The sequence below is a fragment of the Saccopteryx leptura genome, chromosome 3 (assembly GCF_036850995.1).
Source record: "Saccopteryx leptura isolate mSacLep1 chromosome 3, mSacLep1_pri_phased_curated, whole genome shotgun sequence".
Lineage (NCBI taxonomy): Eukaryota > Metazoa > Chordata > Mammalia > Chiroptera > Emballonuridae > Saccopteryx > Saccopteryx leptura.
The window spans coordinates 249760431-249784438 of NC_089505.1; the positions used below are offsets into that span (position 1 = coordinate 249760431).

The 24008-nt window shown below is 40.0% G+C and overlaps 2 protein-coding genes and 1 pseudogene across 2 annotated transcripts in view; 2 read left to right on the forward strand and 1 right to left on the reverse strand.

Moving 5' to 3' along the window:
* The window catches only part of C1D (C1D nuclear receptor corepressor), a 495080-nt gene that overhangs the window by 294109 nt on the left and 176963 nt on the right, over window positions 1-24008 (forward strand). The gene's annotated exons all lie outside the window — the stretch shown is intronic.
* PPP3R1 (protein phosphatase 3 regulatory subunit B, alpha) overlaps window positions 1-24008 on the forward strand; it is an 86985-nt gene that overhangs the window by 2566 nt on the left and 60411 nt on the right. The window lies entirely within an intron of this gene.
* LOC136401657 (small nucleolar RNA SNORA26) lies at window positions 6507-6618 on the reverse strand (annotated as a pseudogene).

Genomic DNA, 24008 nt, shown 5'->3' on the forward strand with positions numbered 1-24008 from the left:
GCTTGATTCTGCCATATGGGATATTGATTAACTTGAATATGGCTTTGGAGTGATTCTGTTCATTTTTCTAGTTAACTGAGCATACAATTCTGAAAGTTTTCACTCCCCTTGAAAATTTTACTATAACTTTTACTGGGTATCCTGAACATACTTATATTTATATTTTTTGTCAGTAGATTTTAATTTATGAATTAATTTATGGATATTAGATTGGATTGAAACTGTTAAGAATCTTTTCTGACAGGTATTCATTTTAGTTGCCTCCTTAAAAGTAATGTATCTTTTTTCTCTGAGAATATGTCTTTCCCTCCCTTCATCTCTGAGGTTTTTTTTCTTCTTTTTACAGAGACAGAGTCAGAGAGAGAGATAGGTAGGGACAGACAGACAGGAACGGAGAGAGATGAGAAGCATCAATCATCAGTTTTTCCTTGCATCACCTTAGTTGTTCATTGATTGTTTTCTCATATGTGCCTTAACCATGGGCCTTTAGCAGACTGAGTAACCCCTTGTTCAAGTCAGCGACCTTGGGTCCAAGCTGGTGAGCTTTGCTCGAACCAGATGAGCCCACGTTCAAGCTGGTGACCTCGTGGTCTCGAACCTGGGTCCTCTGCATCCCAGTCCGACGCTCTATCCACTGTGCCACCTCCTGCTCAGGCCATCTCTGAGTTTTAAACTGTTTATGTGATAAATATATGTGAGCATCCTGGTGGAATGGCCATTACATATGTAAATATAAAACACTGAGTACTGAGCTCCTAATAATTTTCCCTAAATCACTAATGGCCAGTTGCCTTTGATAAAATAAATACTATAGATGTTATTGAAATAAGTGAACGGATATCTTCACGATTATTTCTCTGTGTAGACATGTACCATTTTATTTCGAGTATTTCAGTGTTATATGTAAAGCAGTTGAAAAAGAATAAAATAGTAGAATGTTGAGGTTTCTGTGATTGAAAAGTCTCTTGAGTAATTTTTATTTATTTTTTAAAATATTTTTTAGAGAGAAAGGAAGAGAGAGAGGGACAGGAAGGAAAAGAGATGAGAAGCATCAACTCATAGCTGGGACACTTTAGTTCATTGATTGTTTTCTCATAGTGCTTTGATGAGTGGGTGTGTGGGGGGAGGGGCTCCAGCTGAGCCTGTGACCCCTTGCTCAACCCAGCAACCTTGGGCTCAAGCCAGCGACCATAGGGTCATGTCTATGAATCCACGCTCAAGCCAGCAACCTTGGGGTTTTGAATCTTGGTTCTGTCAATGTTCAGGTCGATGCTCTGCGGCACTACCTGGTCAGGCTGTCTTGAGTAATTTTTAAAGGAGTAAATTTTGTAGGGGCATTTTTAGAAACCTAGTTAACTTTTCACATATCAGAAATAGTTTTTAGTATGTGCTTAGTATAATTTAGAAATATGACCAGGCTTTTGTATCTGTTGTTATTGGAATGATAGGAGTTTTGTTTCGGATGCATTTATGAACATACTGCATAAGTAATTAGCTATTTTAAATTTTTTTACTTAGGGCAACTTTAAATTTTATAAATGGTCTTATGACATTGTGTTTTAAACTTTTTATTAAAATTATCTTCATGGTCTGTAAATACAATTTAAAACACATTTGCTACTGTTTACATTAACTAACTGCACTTAGAGTTGTACATCACATATTCTATCTAGTTTAGATTCTTTTTTTTTTTTTTTTTTTTTACAGAGACAGAGTCAGAGAGAGGGATAGATGGGGACATAGACAGGAACGGAGAGAGATGAGAAGCATCAGTCATTAGTTTTTCGTTGCAACACCTTAGTTCATTGATTGTTTTTTCGTATGTGCCTTGACTGTGGGGCTACAGCAGACCAAGAAACCCCTTGCTCAAGCCAGCGACCTTGGGTCCAAGCTGGTGAGCTTTTGCTCAAACCAGATGGGCCCGCACTCAAGCTGGCGACCTCGGGGTCTCGAACCTGGGTCCTCCGCATCCCAGTCCGTTGCTCTATCCACTGCGCTACCGCCTGGTCAAGTTAATTTAGATTCTTTGACAAAAGAAAGGCTTGTGGCCAGCAGAAATTCACATCAGTCATGAGAAAATTTCTTCACCCATTATGTCACATAGTGGATGAGAAAATTAAAAAGGCTTAGTAAAAGGTAAAGAAGCTGACTACAGGTAAGTCAGCAATGAGAAGGGAGGATCATTGTGGGCGGATCAGGCATCTGTCATAGGTGTAAGGCAAGCAAAAGTACAAAGCTGTATAAGGAAGTGAGCTTGGGCCAGAAGGATTAAGCAAGTCAGACAAAGGGCCCAGAGTTGGGCAAGCAACAGGGATTCATTCATATCAACAAACACTTGTTCACTGGTTATTGTGCTTGGTTGTGCAGGATAGTAAAATAATTAAAGCGTGTTTTCTGCCTTCATTTAAGTAGAGAATGTAAGATAAGTCTCAGTAGATGTGAAAAAGTTAGCATGAGTTATTATATGAATAATGTACACGAAGCCCAGTAGATATTGAGGGAAGAGCAAGATCAGTTTTATCTGAGGTTAGGGAAAGTTTTATGAAGGAGGTGACAATTGAGCTGGGTCTAAAATGATGATTAGGCTTGCTGTAGACCAAATTGGAGGCAGCTAGGAGAAGATTCTTTAAAGTCCAAGAGATGGGAAGAGACAGCGTGTTTGGAGCACTGATAAAATATTCCTGGACCAACAGCATCAGCATCATCTGATAACTTGTTAACCAGACCAGCTGAATGAAAAACTTGGAATGATACCAAACAATCTTGATTTTTATAGATCTTCCAGGAAATTCTGCTATATGCTGAATTTTTTTATATGCCGAATTTTGAAAGCCACTGTTTAGAGAATAGCAAGGAATATATTTACTTAAATTTTAGTTGAGTTTCTCTTAATATACCTAGTACTGACTATATAAACATAAGACAAAATTATAATTTTCAAGGAACTTCCTCAAATAGAGTAAATGACAAACTAAAATGGGTGTTGTAAGAGCATATGTCAGGGTGGAGGCTAAATCTAAACTGGGGTGGGGATGGGGTAGGGAGATGAATGTCACTGAAAGAAAACTCTGGAAGAGATGGTGTCTGAACTGAGTCTTAAAAGGATGAGTGTTCAGCCGTTGGGAAAGTTGCTCTAGATCAGAGCTCTATGTTGTAAGACTAGGTGATTGCTTCTTGGCCTTTTTGCTAAGATCATGTCAAAAGCTTTGGAGGTATGAGGTTTTCAAGTCTGTTCAGCATGTCTGGAAAGTGGAGGGTTAGGGTGAAAGGAAGAGAGAGTGGGTAGGTAGATTGAGTCAAGATCATAGTGGGGTTTGCATGTAACATGAAAGGGCTTACATTTTTTTCCTAAAGCCAGTGGGAAGCTATTATTTCTAAGCAGGAGAATGACATTGTCACATTTACAGTAGTTTCCCCCATTTTCCAAGGAGGATACTTTCCAAGATCCCCTGTTGATGCCTGGATAGTACTGAATCCTACATATGTATAATGTTTTTTCCTATACATACATACATATATACATACACATGATAAAGTTTAACTTATAAATGAGGAACAATAAGATTGACAACAAAAGTTAATAAATAGAGCAATTATAACAATATGCTATAATAAAAGTTTGGCCTCTCTCACACACACAATCACTATAGTTACTAAGTGATTAATGGGCAGGTAGAATATACAGTGTGAATATTATGAACAAAGGGATGCTTCACATCCTAGGTGGAATGGAGTGGGACTGACCGGGGTGGTGTGAGATTTCATCATGCTACTCTGAATGGCAACCAATTTAAAACTTATGAACTGTTTATTTCTGGGATTTTATATTTAATATTTTTGGACTTTGGTTCACCGAAGGTAACTGAAACCATGGGAAGCAAAATGTGAATGAGGGGAGACTACTGTACTTTTTTAAAGAGATCAACTTGGTGGCCATGTGGATAATAAAATAGGATAGATGATTCTACACATGGGGACCAATTCAGAAATCACTGTAATTCATACGAGAACTAAGGACTTGAAAGAATGTAACAGTGCATATGGAGCAGAAGTATGAAACAGACTTATTTAGGAGGTAGAAGATAGGACTTGGTGATGATTGGATTATGGGGAAGAGTGGGAGTGAAGCCTCTTGTGGCTTCTGACTTGGGTGACTGAATAGATGATAGTGCCATGCATTCAGCAAATATTTATTGAGCGCCAACTTGGGTCAGATCTGGTTCTAGGGATACATGGGAAATGCTAACCCATCCTGAAGAAACTTTCACTTTTCTGTAATGACTTGTTTCATCTCTACTCTTCTCCTTTTACTGGTATTTAATGTTTGGAAGGCTTTGTTGCAGGATTGTAAGTTCAATAGGACAGGGTGCTGTGAAATACTAACAGTTCTTGCTGCATAGATACTATGGCCTGGAACTTGATAGCCTGGACGTAGGAAGAGGCAACATGTTTGAGCAGTGATTCTCAAGATGTTGATCCTGAGCTAGCACCATCAGCATCATCTGGGACTTGTCAGAAATACACATTGGCTGCATAGAAGATAAAGGATAATGAAATTTGGGAGAGTGCTGATGATTTCTATTTTGGACATGCTGAATTTAAAGTAGTCATGGATAATCTGGGTAAATAGTGCCAACAGGTAATTGGCTATTTATATCCAGAGCTCTGAAGAGAAGTCTGGATCTGGAATAAGAATTTGAGCATTGTCTTTGTATTTGCATTAAGTATACTTGAAACTGTATGAAATCCTACAGAGAAAGAATATAAAATGAGCCTGACCTGTGGTGGCGCAGTGGATAAAGCATCGACCTGGAACGCTGAGGTTGCCGGTTTGAAACCTGCACTTGTCTGGTCAAGGCACATAGGGGAGTTGATGCTTCCTGCTCCTCCCCCCTTTCTCTCTCTCTCTCCTCTTTAAAATGAATAATAATAATAAAAAAGAATATAAAATGAGAAGAGTGCAAACCTTAAATAACATTGCATTAAAAAGTCAGGTAGAGTCTGAGGAACCTCTTCATCCTGTCTGAAAAATTAGCAGAATGGTGTCAGATCTGAAGGAGTGAGCAGTGTCTAGATACTGCAGAGATCAGGAAAGAGAACTTAAGTGTCTGGAGGGATCAGGTGACTTTGGGAACAGTACAAAAAAACCAACACTCAACCCTGAGTGGTTAGAACATTGTCCCAATACAGCAAGGTTGTGGATTCCTGGTCAGGGCATATACAAGCTCAACCAATAAATGCATAAATAAATAAGTAGGACAACAAATTGATGTTTCTCTCTGTCAAATCAATAAATAAAGGTAATTTAAAAAGAACAACAGGTTCTGGCTGGTTGGCCTGGCGTGTGGATAACCCGGGTTTAATTCCCGGCCAGGGCACACAGGAGAAGTGCTCATTTGCTTCTCCACCCTTCCCCCTCTCCTTTCTCTCTGTTTCTCTCTTCTCCTCCTGCAGCCAAAGATCCATTGGAGCAAAGTTGGCCCAGGTGCTGAGGATGGCTCCATGGCCTCTGCCTCAGGTGCTAGAATGGCTCCAGTTGTAACAGAGCAACGCCCCAGATATGGGCAGAGCATTGTCCCCTAGTGGGAATTCTGGATGAATCCCAATTGGATGCATGTGGGAGTCTGTCTCTCTTCCTTCCTGCTTCTCACTTCAGAAAAAAACAAACACATAACGACAGCAACACCATTTTGTACTGGTAGCCAGGAAAGCCAGGATGGCAGTGAGTTAAGGAATAAATGGGTTGTAGCCAGACATTGGGTCTAGACCAGGGGTCTCAAACTCGCGGCCCGCCCACCAATTTTGTGCGGCCCGCAGACTAATCAAACTTCGTGGATTAGTCTGCAGGCCAGTCTGTGGGCTGCACAAAATTGGTGAGCGGGCCGCGAGTTTGAGACCCCTGGTCTAGACTGTTCTTTGAAGCTTTGACTAGTAGGAGGGAAAGATCAAAGAGAATTTAGTTTTGAGTAAGAATTTATATATTTTGAAGACAAAGGAACAAGCCAGGAAAGAAGGTGGAGTTGAAGATTGAGCGGGATTAAGATGGAATTATTTGATAGTATGAGTAAAGAGATAGGAAGGCATATGACTGTCCTTAGACAAGAAGAGGGATTTTTCTTATTTGTTAACATGAGAGGGAAGGAGATAAAAATGAAGACTATTATATAAGTCCTCATCTTTAAGACAGTAACTCAGTTAAATTCTGGGTAATGAAAATAAGATTTCAAGGGAATGTAAACTGAGAATGCAGAGTCCTTGTTGTCTGTTCACTGTTTTATTCCAAATACTTGGTATATATAATAGATATTAAGAAGTGTTTGAAGAAGGAATGTGTGAATGAATAAGTGGAATAAAGGACTAAGTGATGATGAGGCAGTGGAGGGAATGAGTGTCAGTTACTTTTTGAGACATGAAGAAGAGGACAAAGAACAGTTAAGTGATTTATAATTGGGGTAATTCTTTTAGGATAGGAGATGTAGGTATTCCTTTTTAAACATTTTTATACTTAAAATATTCGACAGAACTCAAAGAGCAGTTTTACCATCTCTTCTCTGAATTTTATGGAGACTTACTTTACCCTTCTGTGTTTTAGGCACAATATCAACCTTAAAAGGGCACTGGAAAGGAAGGGGGTTGACAGTATTCGTTAAAATTAGAAGGGAAGCCAGGAGAGGGAGAGGTAAGAAAGAGGATGATTGATGGAACGACTCCTAGAAGTGGTAGAAAGAAGAGGGATAAAAGGAAAAGAAAGACATCAAAATAGAGGGAGAAAATCCGGTTGAGGAAAGTAGGCCATGGCAACAGATATGTTTTAATAATGTAGTTCATACCAGGTGGCCTAAATCATCTCAGTAACTTGAGATAGTTTCAGGCAAGATTATCTGCTGAAGTTGAGATTGAGGCTGAGGCAGATGGGGTGAGATTGAGGAGTATGGAAAAGGATTATAATATCAATTTTGGGGGATTTGATAGGCAGTTAACAGGGTATTAAGTAAATATGATTAAATACTAAGTGGTGGACCCAGGAAAGGACAACATTGGATCAATGACCAAAAATGTGAATCTGGGAAACAGAAGTTTTAACAAGAAAAGCATTTAGTACTCTTTTGTCAGTCTTAGGAACGTCTGAGCAAATTACATGGATCTAAAGGATCCCTTTTCTGAGTTCTGATTTTATGTAAAGGGAACATACAATTGTAGATACTCATTTTTTTTTAAGTTATAAGGATACCATTAATACATTTGATTAAAAAACCACACTTTCCTGGTCACCCATTCCCTTTGTATTGATCACTATAGTCTTCCTTTTTTTTTTTTTTTAAAGAGAGGCAGACAGGAAGGGAGAGAGGGTGCAGACACAGAGATGAGAAGCATCAACTTATAGTTGTGTCACCTTGTTGTTCATTGATTGCTACTCATATGTGCCTTGGTGTGTGTGTGGGGGGGTGTGGGGGTGTCTACAGCCAAGCAAGTAACCCCTTGCTCAAGCTAGCAACCCCAGTATCATGTTGATGAGTCTGAGCTCAAGCTGGTGACCTTGAGGTTTCAAACCCACAATCTCAGCATTCCAGCTGACGCTCTGTCCCAGTGGTCAAACCTTTTTAAAAAAAAAAAACCTGGGGTTGTGTATGGATTTATTAACTTCTTTATAATCTAATTTTTATTAAAAAGATTTACAAAGGTCAGACTTGGAGTTTTTAATGATACCATTACTCATTACAAATGTAAACATTGAGTCAGAAACAATTCAGCATAATTTTTCTAATCAGGTAGCAATATCATAATGATTGAAGTTGGTATTTTAAAAGGTGTCTGGCCCTGGCCGGATTGCTTCATTAAGCATCGACCTGAAGCTCAGAGGTTGTGGGTTTGATCCCTGGTCAGGGCACATTCAGGAACAGATCGATGTTTCTCTCTCTCTCTCTCTCTCTCTCTCTCCCCCTCTCTCCCTTCCTCTCTGGCTCAAATCAATAAATTTAAGAAGAGAAATATGTCTGAACTATGAGAGTATTCTTATGAAATTACTTACAAGGAAAATAGTATTTTACTAGAACATTGAAAAATTTCCACTTACCACCTTATGAAGCATTAACTATATGGATAACAGTTTCTTTTTTTTTTTTTTCTTTTGGTATTTTTCCGAAGCTGGAAACGGGGAGAGACAGACAGACTCCCGCATGAGCCTGACCGGGATCCACCCGGCACGCCCACCAGGGGGCGACGCTCTGCCCACCAGGGGGCGATGCTCTGCCCCTCCGGGGCGTCGCTCTGTCAGGACCAGAGCCACTCTAGCGCCTGGGGCAGAGGCCAAGGAGCCATCCCAAGCGCCTGGGCCATCTTTGCTCCAATGGAGCCTTGGCTGCGGGAGGGGAAGAGAGAGACAGAGAGGAAGGAGGGGGTGGGGGTGGAGAAGCAAATGGGCGCTTCTCCTATGTGCCCTGGCCGGGAATCGAACCCGGGTCCCCCGCACGCCAGGCCGACGCTCTACCGCTGAGCCAACCGGCCAGGGCTCTTGGATAACAGTTTCTTAAATTAAAAAGAAAACGACCTTGGAAGTGCAGTGGATAAAGCATCTATTTTATTTCAGGCTTTCCAGATTAAAAATTCTTCACTTTTACCCTTTCCAAGTAAATCTTTTCTTCAACAGCGTACATCCAGTCTCCCTTGCTGAATTTTCTTCTTGGACTTCTCTTTGTGGTCATGAGTTTGACACTGTAATTAAAGCTAATGTATAGATTTGGCATAGGAATAAAATTTTGAAATGAAATGTGACTAATGACATACATATTTTTGGATTTGTCTTTGGTTTCTGTAGTCTTATACGATAAATATTTAAAACATTTGAAGATTTTTATAGGAGAGCCTTTAAATTTAACACTGATAATTCAACAAGTCATATATGTTCTTACAGGTTTCTTCCTTAGAGTTTTTTGTTAGTTACTTAAGGATGTCATAGTAGGGCTGTGTCAATAGCCCTATTGCTGTCCCCAAAAAACATTTCTGCAAATGAAATAATCACTTTGACTTGTTTTTCTGGTAGTTTTCTTAAAGTCATTGATTCTCTAGCTAGGTCTCTTTTTCTTCCATAAACAATACAGAGTATTTATTTTTTATTTGTATGTTATTAGACATGCATTTTAACACCTGGCCACAAGAGAATGAAGCATAGCAACCTACAAAAGGAATCAAACCATTTCCATTAGCCTTATTAGAACTACTAACATTTTTATTCATTCTTTAAAAAAAAAATTTTTTGTGTGTGTGATTTCTTTTCGTCTGTGATTTTTTTTTTCCCCCTTGGCTTAATCCGTTTACCTTTTCAGCCAGCTCCATAATCCCCCTCCTCTCTGACAGCTGTCAGTCTGTTTGTATCTGTGAGTCTGTTTCTATTTGTTTTGTTCACTGGATTCCACATATAAGTGAAATCATATGGTATTTGTCTTTCTTTGACTGGCTTATTTCATTTAGCGTAATACTCTTCCATTTTTATTCTAAATCTGCCTAGTTTCAGGAATGATTTTCTTTCATTCATGAGTGTGATGCTTCAAGCAGTGTCTTATTATAGGCATACAATAAGCTAGCATCTTCTAGTATTTGCTTATAAGGTAATATTTAATAAGAATTGGAATGTCAGGAAAAACAAATGCTAATAGATAATAAATGAAATCTGTGATTTTATGTGTTTATGTTGCATCTATTTTTTAAAAATGGAATTTTGTGAATTATATGATAGCTCATAATAATATTTATCAAGTAAATAGTTAATTTATGTATAAGTAAACTTAATCTTTGCCTCCCTGTGTGATTGTCACTGTGCCTACCTTTACCATAATACTTCTTGATCACTATTTCTGGTTCTTTTTCTTGTTTTCAGTCTGCTACAGTCTAGATCCGTTGTCCACTTTGGTAGTCACTAGCCACCTGTGGCTGTTTTAAGTCAAAATGAATTAAATGTAGTTAAAGTAAATTTAAATTAAATACAATTATAATTTAATTAAATGAATTAAAATTAAGTAAGATTATAAGTTCAGTTCTTAAGTCACAACAGCTGCATTACAAGTGCTCAGTAGCAAATTGTGGCTAGTGGTTACTGCATTAAGGTAGATATAAAATATTTCCATCATGATAGTATGTACCTGCATTTCACTGAAACTTATGTTGGTAGTAATCTTACAAACCAGCATGAGATTTGGAGTTGAAAAGATCTGAATTTAGATTCTGATTCTGCCATTTATTTGCTATATGACTGAATAAATACCAGAAACTCTCTAGGCATTATTTAGTACATTGTAAGTGGAAATAACAACATCTCAGATTGTGGTGACAATAGTGTCTGGAAATCCTGTAGTTACTCATTAGATTCATTTGGTTCTTACTTTACTTCTTTGTAATGTTGGACGTTGTTGGAAATTCTTGGAATTTTCTCCTCTTTTGGTTTCTAGGCTATTTTATTTTTTTAATTTAGTGCAAGAGGGAGAGGGACAGACAGACAGGAAGGGAAAGAGATGAGAAGCATCATCTTGTTGCAGCACTTTAGTTGTTCATTGATGCTTTCTCATATGTGCCTTGGTGGGGGCAGGGTACTCCAGCTGAGCCAATGATCCCATGCTCAAGCCAGCGACTTTGGGCTTCAAGCCAGCGACCATGGGGTCATGTCTATGATCCCATGCTGAAGCCTGTGACCCCACACCCAAGCTGGTGAGTCTGTGCTCAAGCCTGATGAGCCTGTGCTCGAGCCAGCAACTTCAAGGTTTTGAACCCGGTTTCCTCAGCGTCCCATGTTTACGCTCTATCCACTGCGCCACCTCCTGGCTAGGCACTTTTAAATATGATTATATCATCTTTTCTATTTAAAATTCCATATTTAACATAGCTCATAGACTCCATGAGCTTTGTTTACTTTAGCTTCTTCCCATGTTCTTGCTTTCTCTTTATACTCTAGCCACTGTTTTTTCTATATATTCTACCATCAGAGCTTTTTGCATAGGCTATGTTGGAATGCTTCAAAAACTCCTCAAGTAAGTGACTGAGCCTTTCACCCCTACACTGTGTTAGGCCATGTTCCTGTGTGCCATTTTATGTCTTCTGTGTAGCACATGCTTAATTAGTCCTGTAGGTGTTTGGTTGCTTTCTGTGTTCCCCTGATTTAATGTGAGCTCCTTAAGAGTGGGCATTGTGACTGTATTAGTTCTTCACTCTTATGTCCCGTTGCCAGCTTTGGCTTCTACATATGATAAGAACTCAGTAAATATTTGTTAAATGACTAAATGCATGAATTCTTTGTTTATTCTCAAAGTTTCATTGTATCCTTTATACTGATTTGTATTTTGAGCCCATATCATTCTTGTCTACAGATCAAATTCCTTACTGGATGTTTATCTAAATAAGGATTTCTAAAAAGACACCAAAGTCAACATAACTAAAACTATATTCATTATTGTCTTCTTGTGCTTCATTCATTCCCTAATTTTTCATTTTTCATTTTTCATTTTTTTATTGGCACGTGAGAGACAGATAGGGACAGACAGTAAGGGAGAGAGATGAGAAGCATCAATTTTTTGTTGCAGAACCTTAGCTGTTCATTGATTGCTTTTTCTCATACGTGCCTTGATGAGGGTGGAGGGCTCCAGCTGAGCCAGTAACCCCTTGCTCAAGCTAGCAACCCCTGGGCTCAAGCCAGTGACTGTGGGGTTGTGTCTGTGATCCCATGCTCAAGCTGATGACTCTTCCCTCAAGCCGGTGACCTTGGAGTTTCGAACCTGGGTCCTCAGCATCCCAGGCTGATGCTCTGTCTACTGCTCCACCGCCTGGTCAGGCCATTCTCTAATTTTTCTTAATGGAAACCCTGTCCATTCACTCCTGTCTGGAAACCTGGTATTCCTTTTTCTCTCCTTTACTGCTATTTAAGTCTTAAGCAGTCATCATTTTACTAAGGGTAAAACATAGAAACATGGCCTGCCTGATGTGGGGCTGGGAGGCTCAGTCATTTAGTTTGTGGGGCTTCTGAGGCATTCCAATCTGGCCCACGTACGATTGATAAAGAAGAAAATGTAGTTATAACATACCTAGCATATTAGTGCTTTGTGCCATAAAGTAGTGGCAGCTGAGTCCAGGATACACTAACACAGTTGAAAGTAGTGAACTGAAGCATGTGATACTGGATCCTATCCGTATAGCCCATATTCTTTTTCTTGACTCAGTTTGGCCATGTATCAGTGTTGGAAGAATTTGTTTTACAATCCCCCCAGGAGGTTTTGCATTTTTTCTTTGTTTTTATAACTTAGCTTGAAATATACCTTATACTTTTTTATTACTTTCATCTAAACTTTAAAAAGTCCTGGGCCCTGGCCAGTTGGCTCAGTGGTAGAGCATCAGCCTGGTGTGTGAAAGTTCCAGGTTCGATTCCTGGTCAGGGCATACAGGAGAAGCACCCATCTCCACCCTTCCCCCCTTCCTTCCTCTCTGTATCTCTCTTCCCCTCCTGCAGCCAAGGCTCCATTGGAGCAAAGTTGGCCCGGGCGCTGAGGATGATTCCATGGGCTCTGCCTCAGGCGCTAGAATGGCTCCAATTGCAGTGGAGCAACTCCCCAGATGAGCTGAGCATCACCCCCTAGTGGGCATGCCGGGTGGATTTGGTTGGGCGCATGTGGGAGTCTGCCTGTCTGCCTCCCCCCTGCTTCTCACTTTGGAAAAATACAAAAAAAACCCCAAACTTTAAAAAGTCCCATACTTACTTATTTAGGACAATTTTATGTTAAAAATGCTCATTAGGATTTTTTGTGTTTGTGTGACAGAGACAGAGAGAGGGACAGTTAGGGACAGACAGGAAGGGAGAGAGATGAAAAGCATCAATTCTTTGTTGCGGCTTCTTAGTCTCATTTGTTCATTGATTGCTTTCTTATATGTGCCTTGTCCAGGGAGCTGCAGGAGAGCAAGTGACCCCTTGCTCAAGCTAGCAACCTTGGGTTTCAAACCAGTGATCTGGGGTTATACCTATGATCCCACGCTCAAGCCAGAACCTCGAGGTTTCAAACCTGGGTCCTCTGTGTCTCAGTCTGACGGACACTCTGTCTACTGTGCTACCAGCTGGTCAGGTGCTCATTAGGATTTTTGTTGGTTTTGTTAGCACTCCGGTTACAGAGTGTGTAGGTTTTGAGTGTCTGCTTCCAACTCTTTTTTTTTTAAGCCATATTTTTTAATTTTGTGTTGTTAAGAACATTAAATTTTTTCCAGGAACATAATTATCATGCCATAACAAGCATGTCTTCTCATTTAGATGCCCAAATACCTCTGGAATGAGCTTCTTCATCTCCATTGCCACTGGCATTGTTACAATTCAGTTTGTTTCTCATGGGCACTATTTCTATAACCTACTTAATGCTTTGCTCTTTTTGCTTCCAGTTTCTTCCTTCTTCATTTAGTCTTCTGTATTTTACCCAGAATTTTTCTTCAGAAGAAGAAATCTAGTATCACTGCCTTATTTAAAAGTCAATTCTATGCCTGACCAGGTGGTGGCACAGTGGATAGAGCATCGGACTGGGATGCGTAAGACCCAGGTTCGAGACCCCAAGGTCACTGGCTCGAGCAAGGGGTCACTCAGTCTGCTGCAGCCCCACGGTCAAGGCACATATGAGAAAGCAATCAATGAACAACTAAGGTGTCACAATGAAAAACTAATGATTGATGCTTCTCATCTCTCTCCGTTCCTGTCTGCCCCTATCTATCCCTCTCTCTGACTCTCTGTCTCTGTAAAAAAAAAAAAAAATTATATATAAAAAAAAAGTCAATGCTATGTCTTCTAGACTTAATAATTTAAATTCCTTTCATGGCACTCATGTTGTGATTCTTATTTCTGTTTATCCTTATGTTATATCCACATCAAGTTCTTGATTCTCATATATGCCTCATCCTTTTTCATTTACTGATGCCTTTGCATGTACTTTTTCTTCCATCTGCATTGTTCTTCCCCTTTGTCTGGGAAACACAAAGATCCCATTCCAGTGACATTCTGTGAAAACGTTGCCACCATCCCCAGGCAATTAATGGCCATTTGTAAGCAACTTATAGTGTATCTTTTCATTGTGTTTAATTGCTTTTCCTCCTAGACTGTGGGCTCCTTTAGAGCAGGGGATGCATTTTTAGTCATCTTTGTAAAGCTTGTTCCTATTGTAGTCTTTCTCATGGAATGAATACTACGCTAAGCAAGGTAAGTCAGAAAAAGCTAAGAACTATATGATTTCACTCATATGTGGGATATAAATCTAAGACTCTTAGACATAGATAATAGTATGGTGATTACCAGAGGAAAGGGACCAAATATATGGTGATGCAAGATGGTTTGACTTTGGGTGACAGGGACACAATTCAATATACAGATCATGTATAATTGAGATGTAAGCCTGAAACTTTTATGATTCTGATAACCATTGTCACCTCATTAAATTTAATTTAAAAAATGTAAATGATGGATTGGTGAGTAGGCCTTCCAGTTACATTTTTCATCATTGCTGGAGGCAAAAATGACAAAACTGCAGCTGCCCTACTTCAGGCATATCATGAGAATGCAGGGTTTTATGGAGAAGATAATGATGGAAAAAAAACAGAAGGCAGCATAAAAAGAGGAAGACCAAATATAAGATGAATTTATTTTGTAAAAGCTGCCATAGGCATGAATCTGTAGTAGAGCTATTATTGTAAGGTGCTAGATTCTTCAGGTCACTGTACTTGCTCAGTTTCAACTTAACGTGTAGCAGCTATTTGGGCATTTTATTCTTCATTTTGATTATTTCACACATCAGAATTATATAATGTCAAAGTTATTTAAGTGCTGAAAGAAAACTTACCATTTTGTTTATTATGTTGCTTTCAATGAATTTAGTTTGATACTATGAGATATAATATAATGTGATAGAACAAGTATGGAATACAGAATTGGAAGACTAGAGTAATCTGCATCTGTAAAATGGCCACAAGGCCCTGGGAGATTGGCTCAGCAGTGTAGAGCACCCATCTGCTTCTCCACCCTTCCCTCTCCTTTCTCTCTTTCACTCTCTTCCCCTCCGGCAGCCAAGGCTCCATTGGAGCAGAGTTTGCCCGGGCGCTGAGGATGGCTCCATGGCCTCCGCCTCAGGCGCTAGAATGGCTCTGGTTGCAACGGAGCAATGCCCCAGATGGGCAGACCATCGCCCCCTAGTGGGCATGCCGGTGGATCCCGATTGGGCACATGCGGGAGTCTGTCTCTGCCTCCCTGCTTCTCACTTCAGAAAAATACCCAAAATAAAAAAATGACCTCAAGGCTGCCTGATTTAGGGTTCTTGTGAGTATTGAATAAAGTAAATAACCTAAGATGCGTGATAAAGTGTAAAATGTTTAAATTTTTGAAAATAAAACTACTAAAAACTAGTGTGTAGTATTCTTGGCAGATCTATTTTTCATATACTTCATATAACAAAGTAGAAAATACATCAGAGTGTTTTGGGCTACAAGTAACAAAATACCCAACTAAAAGTGGTCTAATAATAAGGAAGGCATTATTTCAGAAAATGAGAAGCCCCAAACCAGAGTTGGTGCCACTGTTCATTTTCATCAAGGAGACATAGGTTTTGGTTTACTTTAAAGCTCAGCATGTCAGGACAGAGTTGCCATAAGTTCATATGCCAACATCTCTCTGAGAATAGCAGGGAACAGTTTTGCAAGTTTCTTTCTACTAGAGAAGAAGAATTTCTTGCAAATTTCATAGCAAGTTTCTTCCTTAGGTTCCATTGTAGTCTTCATGTTTTCTTGTACACCAGAAAAAGATCAAATTCCTTACTCTGGGTGTTAAGGTTTTTTTATGTTTTGTTTTGTTTTTAGTTTTATTGAAAAATAATTGGCATACATCAATATAAATTTAAGACATAAAGTGTGATAGTTTGATTTACCACAGCAGGTTCAGTTAAAATCCATCATCTCATATAGATACAATAAAAAGAGAAGAAAGAAAATATCTTGTGATGAGAGCTCTTAGAATTGACTCTTTTAGCTTTCTTATATATCATACAGCAGTGTTAACTGTAGTCATCACTGTTGTACGTTACCTGCCTAGTACTTAATTTATCTTATAACTGGATTTTGAACCATTTGACCTCCTCCTTCCAAAGCAGTTAAGTTCTTAAAAACTGTCTCTGGCTTGCCAGAGGTGAGACCTTATTGTAGTAAAAGCAACCTTTTCAATATTTTATTTTATACTCTGAATGGTATTTTATTTGGTACTCTGATGGGATTGTAGGTGGTGAAAATTATATTTAGCTTCTGATTTTATACTATACCTTTTCCCTCACCAGTACATAGCTATCATCCTGTATTGTCAGCCTATTTACGTAAGTATTTTCTGTACCTAGTTTACCATAACCAAAATTCTGTTTCTTTTCAAAGGCTATCTAGCTTACAGCGCCTTCAAGTGAAGGAAGGCTGTTCATTTTAAGTTAGGGGTAGGTGGGAGTTATTGGTATTGTGTTAGATCAGGAGTTGGAAGACTTTCTGTAAAAGGCCAGATAATACATGTTTTAGGCTTTGTGGACCATACAGTCTTTTGTATATTCTTACCTCTGGAATTTTAGCTTGAAGGAGCTACAGACAGTATATAAACAAACAAACATGGCCATATTCTAATAAAAATTCATTTACAAACCCAGGTGGCAAATTGTTTCTAAAAGCATAAACAACAAAAGAAAAAAGATACTTTGAACATCACCAAACTAACAACTTAAGTGCTTCAAAGGATACTAAGAAAATAAAAAGACCCATAGAATGGGAGAAAAATTTTGCAAATAAATCTGATAAAAGACTTCTATCCAGAATATATAAAGAATTCTCATTGCTCAGTAACAAAGACACACCCAACTAAAATATGGGTAAAGAACCTGAGTAGGCATTTCTCCAGAGAAGATAAACTAATGTTCAATAAGCACATGAAATGATGCTCAACATCATTAGTCATTAGGGAAGTGCAAATCAAAGCCTTATGAAATAACACTTCATACCCCCTGGCATGGCTGTAATCAAAAAGATCAGATACATGTTGGTGACAATGTGGAAAAATTGGAACCCTCATAACATACGGGGGTGTGTGTAAATATTACAGTTGCTTTAGAAAACAGTTCTCAAAATGTTAAACATAGAGTTACCATATGGCCTACTAATTCCATTCCTAAGCAGTATATATATGCCCACAAGGAATAAATGAAAAACTTGTATGTGAATGTTCATAATGATATTCTTAATAGCCAAAAAAATGGAAACAGTCCAAATGTCCATCATTGATGAATGGATAAATAAAATGTGCTATATCTGTACAAGGAATTATTATCTGGGAGTGAAAGTATTGATTCTTGCTACTACATAGATGAACCTTGAAGATACTCTGCTAAGTAAAAGAAGCCAGTTACAAGGGAACACACATGATGATTCCATTTATATGTAATGTCCAAAATAGGCAAATAGATAGAAACAGAAAGCTTACTGGTTGTCTAAGATTGGGGTGAGGCAGGGAGATAGGATTGGCTGCTGGTGTATGTGGGCTCTCTTTTTGGCAGATGAAAATGCTCTAAATTTGATGGTGGTAATGGCTGCACAACTCTGGGCATATAACACATAGCATGGTGACTACTTAATAATACCATCTTGCATATTTGAAAGTTGCTAAGAGTTGTGTAAAAGTTTTCATCACAAAATAATTGTAGCTGAATGGTATCAGGTATTAACTGGAATTATTGTGGTGATCATTTTGCAATTACACAAATACCAAATCATGCTGTACACCTGAAACTAATACATTACAAGTAAATTTAAATCAACAAACTGACCAGTATTTCAATGGGAACTATGCTCCTCTCACTGACCACCAGTGAAAGAGGTGCCCTTTCTGGAAGTGCGGAGGGGGCCGGATAAATGGCCTCAGGGGGCCGCAGTTTGGGGATCCTGCCCTAATAGATGATTACGTATTAACTCTCCTGCAGTCATTTTATTCTATCTAACTGTATCTTTATTTCTTCTCATTGCTATCATCTAACATCTTTCTGAATACTTTTGGTATGTCACATTTTCCCACTAGGTTCCACCATCTATTTTTTTTTTCTTTGTAACAAAGAGAGGGACAGATAGGGACAGACAGGAAGGGAGAGAGATGAGAAGCCTCAATTCTTTGTTGCAGCATCTTAGTTGTTCATTGATTGCTTTCTCATATGTGCCTTGACGGGGGGGGGGGGGGGTGGCGGGGGGGCAGGGGGTGCTACAGCAGACCGAATGACCCGGTGCTCAAGGTGGTGACCTCAGGGTTTTAAACCTGGGTCCTCTGCGTCCCAGTCTGACGCTCTATCCACTGTACCGCAACCTGGTCAGGCTGGTTTCACCATCTCTTTAAGTCATCATGTACAACCTTGTTTAGTGTTCCTTGACCTCCATCTTACTAACGTATACTTTCTATCTACTTCCACAATTTCCTGTGGTCATAGTCAAGATGATCTCTTGCCATCATCCAGAACTGCCCCGCTGCTAGGACTTTATTTCCTTTAAGATTATTTTCTCAATTATAATGATTAAAAATGCTATAATTATAGAATTTTCTGTTTTGTTTTGGGATTATATGTGTTTTTAAATTAAAATATAATATCAAATTAGTATTTCTCCCTATAGGAAGTTATTGGATACTTTCCATGTAATAATATTTTTTATTTTCCATCCCCTTACTACTTCTTTTCTCAGCTGTCTCCATTTATCTCACACCCTCTAGCTGTCATGTTTCTGTGATTGTGACTACTGTGTTAGATATATGAACAAATTTTAAATTGCCATGCCATTGTGAGTTAGCAGTGACATGCCACTTGAGTTTAAGTGTTCTAATATGAAAATAAAATAGCATTAGTACCTTATTGCTTTCTATGTATGATATAAAAAGGCTGTGGCTATAGGATATACTTTGGTAGAAATATGGGAATTATATTAGCTTGAATTCAAATTTGGTCTCTATTACTATCAGCTGTGCGACCTTATGCAAGCTCCTTAATCACAATACCCTTATTTATCCAGAAGACTGTAGGATAAACGAGATCATGCATGTAAAGTCTCTAACAGTGTCCAGTACATATATGTTATTTCTCTTGCTTTTATTCAGTAAACTTTTTCATTCTTCCTCTTATGTTTGTATTCACAAAGCTAACTTTTAAATATTACTTTCTAGATCCATTGATTTTTACCTTTTAAAAAATCTATTAGAACTTGAAAAAGTAACATTAATTGTATTGCAGATTTATTTTGAACTAAAATAGTTAATGAAATTAAAATTAGTATATCCGGTATGCCTAACTTAAGGATTTTAGGACCTTATATAAAGAATTATTTTTGAAGAAAGGTGTAAAGCCAGTAGCCACGGCCACCATCACAGCTGCCCGGCCTGGGCAGGTTCACATTTGATTCGGACAGACAGTAATGAAACAGCAGAGCCAAGAACTGGTGGGCCATTACCTTTAATCCTAGTTTGCACCCAGAGGGCGAGAAATACACACAGTGGGAAAACACTTTCCCTTCCATTCAGGGCTCCCAAAGCCACTGACTCATCCAAGGTTTCTACCTCACCAGCCTTATTCACCTCTGTTCCCCATCTCCTTCTCTCTGCACAAACTGGCTTCTCCTTTAGCACTCTTTGCAGTCTTAGCTGCCTCTCCAATATTAATTTCAGGAAATGAGCGAAAGATGAGGCCCGGTTCTGCCCCACTTTGTAGTGTAGAAATCAAAACCTTTAAGCCAATATACAAATATGGAAGTCTCTGATACAAAATCACTTATCTGAGGCATAAATGGGATTCCTCATAAGAGTGCACCACCCCACATCATGCAACAGTCAAGGGTGTGGGGAAAAGCTTAATGGGGAAGGTTTAGTCTTAAAACTAAGCCTTAGGCTATAACGACCCTGCCTGCTTATAGCCTGTTCCCTACACCCAATGCAAACTATAAGCGAGCAAACATACATATCTTATTTGCAAACTTATTTGACCCACAGAAGGTAATTTTATTGTTAGGATAAAACCAGATGAAATGGGCCAACAGGGTTTTATATTTATATACATATATGTGTAAAGCCAGTGGCCACGGCCTCCATCACAGCCGCCTGGCCCGTGCAGGTTCTCATTTGATTTGAACAGATGGTAATGAAACAATGGAGCCAAGAACTGGGGAGCCATTCATTACCTTTAATCCTAGCTTGCACCCGGCGAGTGAGAAATACAGTGAGCAAACACTTCCCTTTCCATTCAGGGCTCCCAAAGCCAGTGACTCATCCGAGTTTCCTAGAATCAAAGGTTTCTACCTCACCGGCCTTATTCACCTCTGTTCTCCATCTCCTTCTCTCTGCACAAACTGGCTTCTCCTTCGGCATTCCACCATCTTGGCTGCTTCTCCTCTCCTCCAAGTGGCCTTCTTTCCTCTCCTGCAGCATGGGGTCCTCTGCCCCATTTTATAGTATAGAAATCAAAACCCTTAATCCAATATACAAACAAGGAAGTCTCTGATACAAAGTCACTTATCTGAGGCATAATGGGGTTCCTCATGAGAGTGCACCACCCCACATCATGCAGCAGTCAAGGGCCTGGGGAAAAGCTTAGTGTTGAGAAGATCTTAGTATTAAAAGGATGGGAAAGGTTTAGTCTTAAAACTAAACCTTAGGATATAATGATGACCCTGCCTGCTTACAGCCTGTCCTCCACACCCAATGCAAACTATAAGCGAGCAAATATATATATATCATATCTACAAACTTATTTGACCAACAATATACAAGTTCTCTGCTTAGCTCTGGCCAGATAGCTCAGTTGGTTGGAGCATGATCCCAAAGCAAAAGGACAGTTCGATTCCTGGTCAGGGCACATACAAGACCAGATTAGTGTCCCTGTTTCTTTCTCCCCCTCCCTTTCTGTCTCTCTAAAATCAATAAAATAAACATTAAAAAAAATGATCTCTGCTTTAAGAAAGCGTTTGTTATGTGTCTGTTGCTTCTTTTTTTTTTGTATTTTTCTGAAGCTGGAAACGGGGAGAGACAGTCAGACAGACTCCCGCATGTGCCCGCCCAGGATCCACCCGGCACGCCTCCGGGGCATCGCTCTGCTGCGACCAGAGCCACTCTAGCGCCTGGGGCAGAGGCCAAGGAGCCATCCTCAGCGCCCGGGCCATCTTTGCTCCAATGGAGCCTTGGCTGTGGGAGGGGAAGAGAGAGACAGAGGAAGGAGGGGGTGGTGGGGGGTGGAGAAGCAAATGGGCGCTTCTCCTATGTGCCCTGGCCGGGAATCGAACCCGGGTCCCCCGCACGCCAGGCCGACGCTCTACCGCTGAGCCAACCGGCCAGGGCCTGTCTGTTGCTTCTTGAGAGATATTTTATACCTTTGGGAATGAAATCTTATTAAATCCTTGGCTTTGTTAAGTACTTATAGTGTATTAAGTACATTATATCATTCTTAACCTTTTTGGACAAATACTTTTTCTTTTAAGAATTTTCTTGAATGTTGGGACCCTCATTCTTGAGGAAATTGTGGGTTGTCATAAAGATGATTGACAAATGGACTATGTTTATAGTTCATTTACCAGTTTTTTGGGGCTCTACATTTTTTCCAAAGAAATAACAAAAAGGCATAATTAAGATTTACAAGATCATATTTCAGTGATAATTAAATGTTTTTAAAGTGTTTTCTATATATTACAGAAATAACTAGTAAAAGAATAACTAGTTGCACCCGGCAAAGAAAAAGTGCTTTGCTCTTACAGAGCTTACAGTGCAGTAAGTTGATCATAATGGAAAACTGATTCCATATCTGTAAACAATTTCTCCTCTTTGCATTTAATTTAGGTTTAAAGATAGAATCTTGTTTATTCCATATTTCTGTGTGCTTTAAGTAAGGAAGTACTTAGAACTATATGTTGTTGCTGTAAGGCAGGGGTCGGGAATCTATGGCTCGCGAGCCAGACGTGGCTCTTTTGATGGCTGCATCTGGCTCGTAGATAAATCTTTAATAAAAAAAAAAATGTTAAAAATATAAAACATTCTCAATATTACAATCCATTCATTTCCCACCGCTCATGTTTATGGTGCAAGTGGCTGGAGCTAATCACAGCTGTCCTCTGGGACAACACCAGATTTTTATTAATGTACACGGGTCATTGTATGGCTCTCACAGAATTACATTTTAAAATATGTGGCGTTCATGGCTCTCTCAGCCAAAAACGTTCTTGACCCCTGCTGTAAGGCCAGTGGCCGCCGCCGTGGCCATGCAGGTTCACATTGGATTCCGGTAGACGGTGAAGGATGGGGCCGGAAAATGGTGGGCCATTCCATTTACTAGAGCAGTGGTTCCCAACCTTTCTAATGCCGTGACCCCGCAATACAGTTCCTCATGTTGCGGTGACCCCAAACCAAAAAATAATTTTGGTGGCTACTTCATAACTGTAATTTTGCTACAGTTATGATTCGGAATGTAAATACCTGATATGCATTATGTATTTTCCGATGGCTTTAGGTGACCCCACCGGGGTCGCGACCCACAGGTTGAGAACTGCTGTACTAGAGTCTTGTAACAGTGGAAGAGCAAACAGGCACTCAGCCCCCTCAGCACTCCGGACTCACAGGCCCCCACCAGTCTCAGCACTCACCACCAAACAGGCTGGGTGGAAATTCCCCTTCTCCCGCAAACAATAGCTAACAGTCGCCCCTCCCCATGGAGGCAAGCAATCCACAATTTAGAACCTGCTGCCCTGCGGGCAAGCATAGCAGCCTTCCACAGACCACACACACATGGTGCTGCCCCGAGTCAGTGCAGGCTAGCAAACCTAAACACACTTTACAAACTTGTTTGCCCAACAGTTGCAAAGACAGTAACTTCTCAGAGACCATGTGGCGTGTACCAAGAGACCAGGGGAGACCACCTTACAATCCTTTATACAGGTTTAATGAGATGGCCCTGACTCCCAGTCCTTAACGGGTATGTATTGATACACACAACATAGAAACAGTGACAAGAATGAGGAAGTCAGGAAGGGGAACTCTTTAGAGCAGATTAAAGGGCAAAGGATGTAGCTCAAATATCCCCACCTATTGATTAATCAGAATTGCTTATTCTGTCCCTGTTGTGCTGCTATTGAGCACAATATTGTGTTCGAATTTTTGTCAGTAAAGCCAGTGTGGCTGTTGCTTCAGGGCACTGAACTCTGTGCCTGTTTTAAGTTCCTATTCAGGGCCTCTGCTTCTCCCTCTTTTTTTTTTGAGCTGTGTAATAGGGGTTCAAATCTTCAGTAGGTTTGGGAGGTGTAAAGCCAGAAGGCAGGGCCAGGGCCACCATCACAGCAGCCTGGCTCATGCAGGTTTGCATTGGATTCGGACAGTTGGTAAAGAAACAACGGAGCCAAAAACTGATGGGCCATAGTCTTTAATCCTAGCTTGCACCCGGCAGGCAAGTAAAAACACACACTGGGCTCCAAAACCCACTCACATTCAGTGCTCACAAAGCTACTAACTTATCCGAGTTTCCTAGAATCAAAGGTTTCTAGCTCACCAGACTTATTCACCTCTGTTCCCCATCTCCTTCCTTCTCCAGCGTCAAACTGCACAAACTGGCTTCTCACTCAACACTCCACCATCTTGGCTGCCTCTCCTGGCCTCCTCCACGTGGCCTTTCTCTGCTCTCTGCTGTGCTCTCTCTGCTCTCTCATGCTAATCTCAGGAACCAAGAGAGCAAGCTCCTGTTCTGCCCCCGTTTTATAGTGTAGATTCATAACCTTTAATCCAATATACAAAATAGGGAAGTTTCTAATACAAAGTCACTTTCTGAGGCATGATAGGATTGTACCATCCCACATCAAAAAGGGTGGGAAAGGCTTAAAATTAATCCCAAAACCAAGCCCCAGGCTACAAGGATTCTGCCTGCCTTTAGCCCACCCCCAACACACATTAATATCACCTGGGCCATGGCCTCCTTGTGGGCAGCGCCATC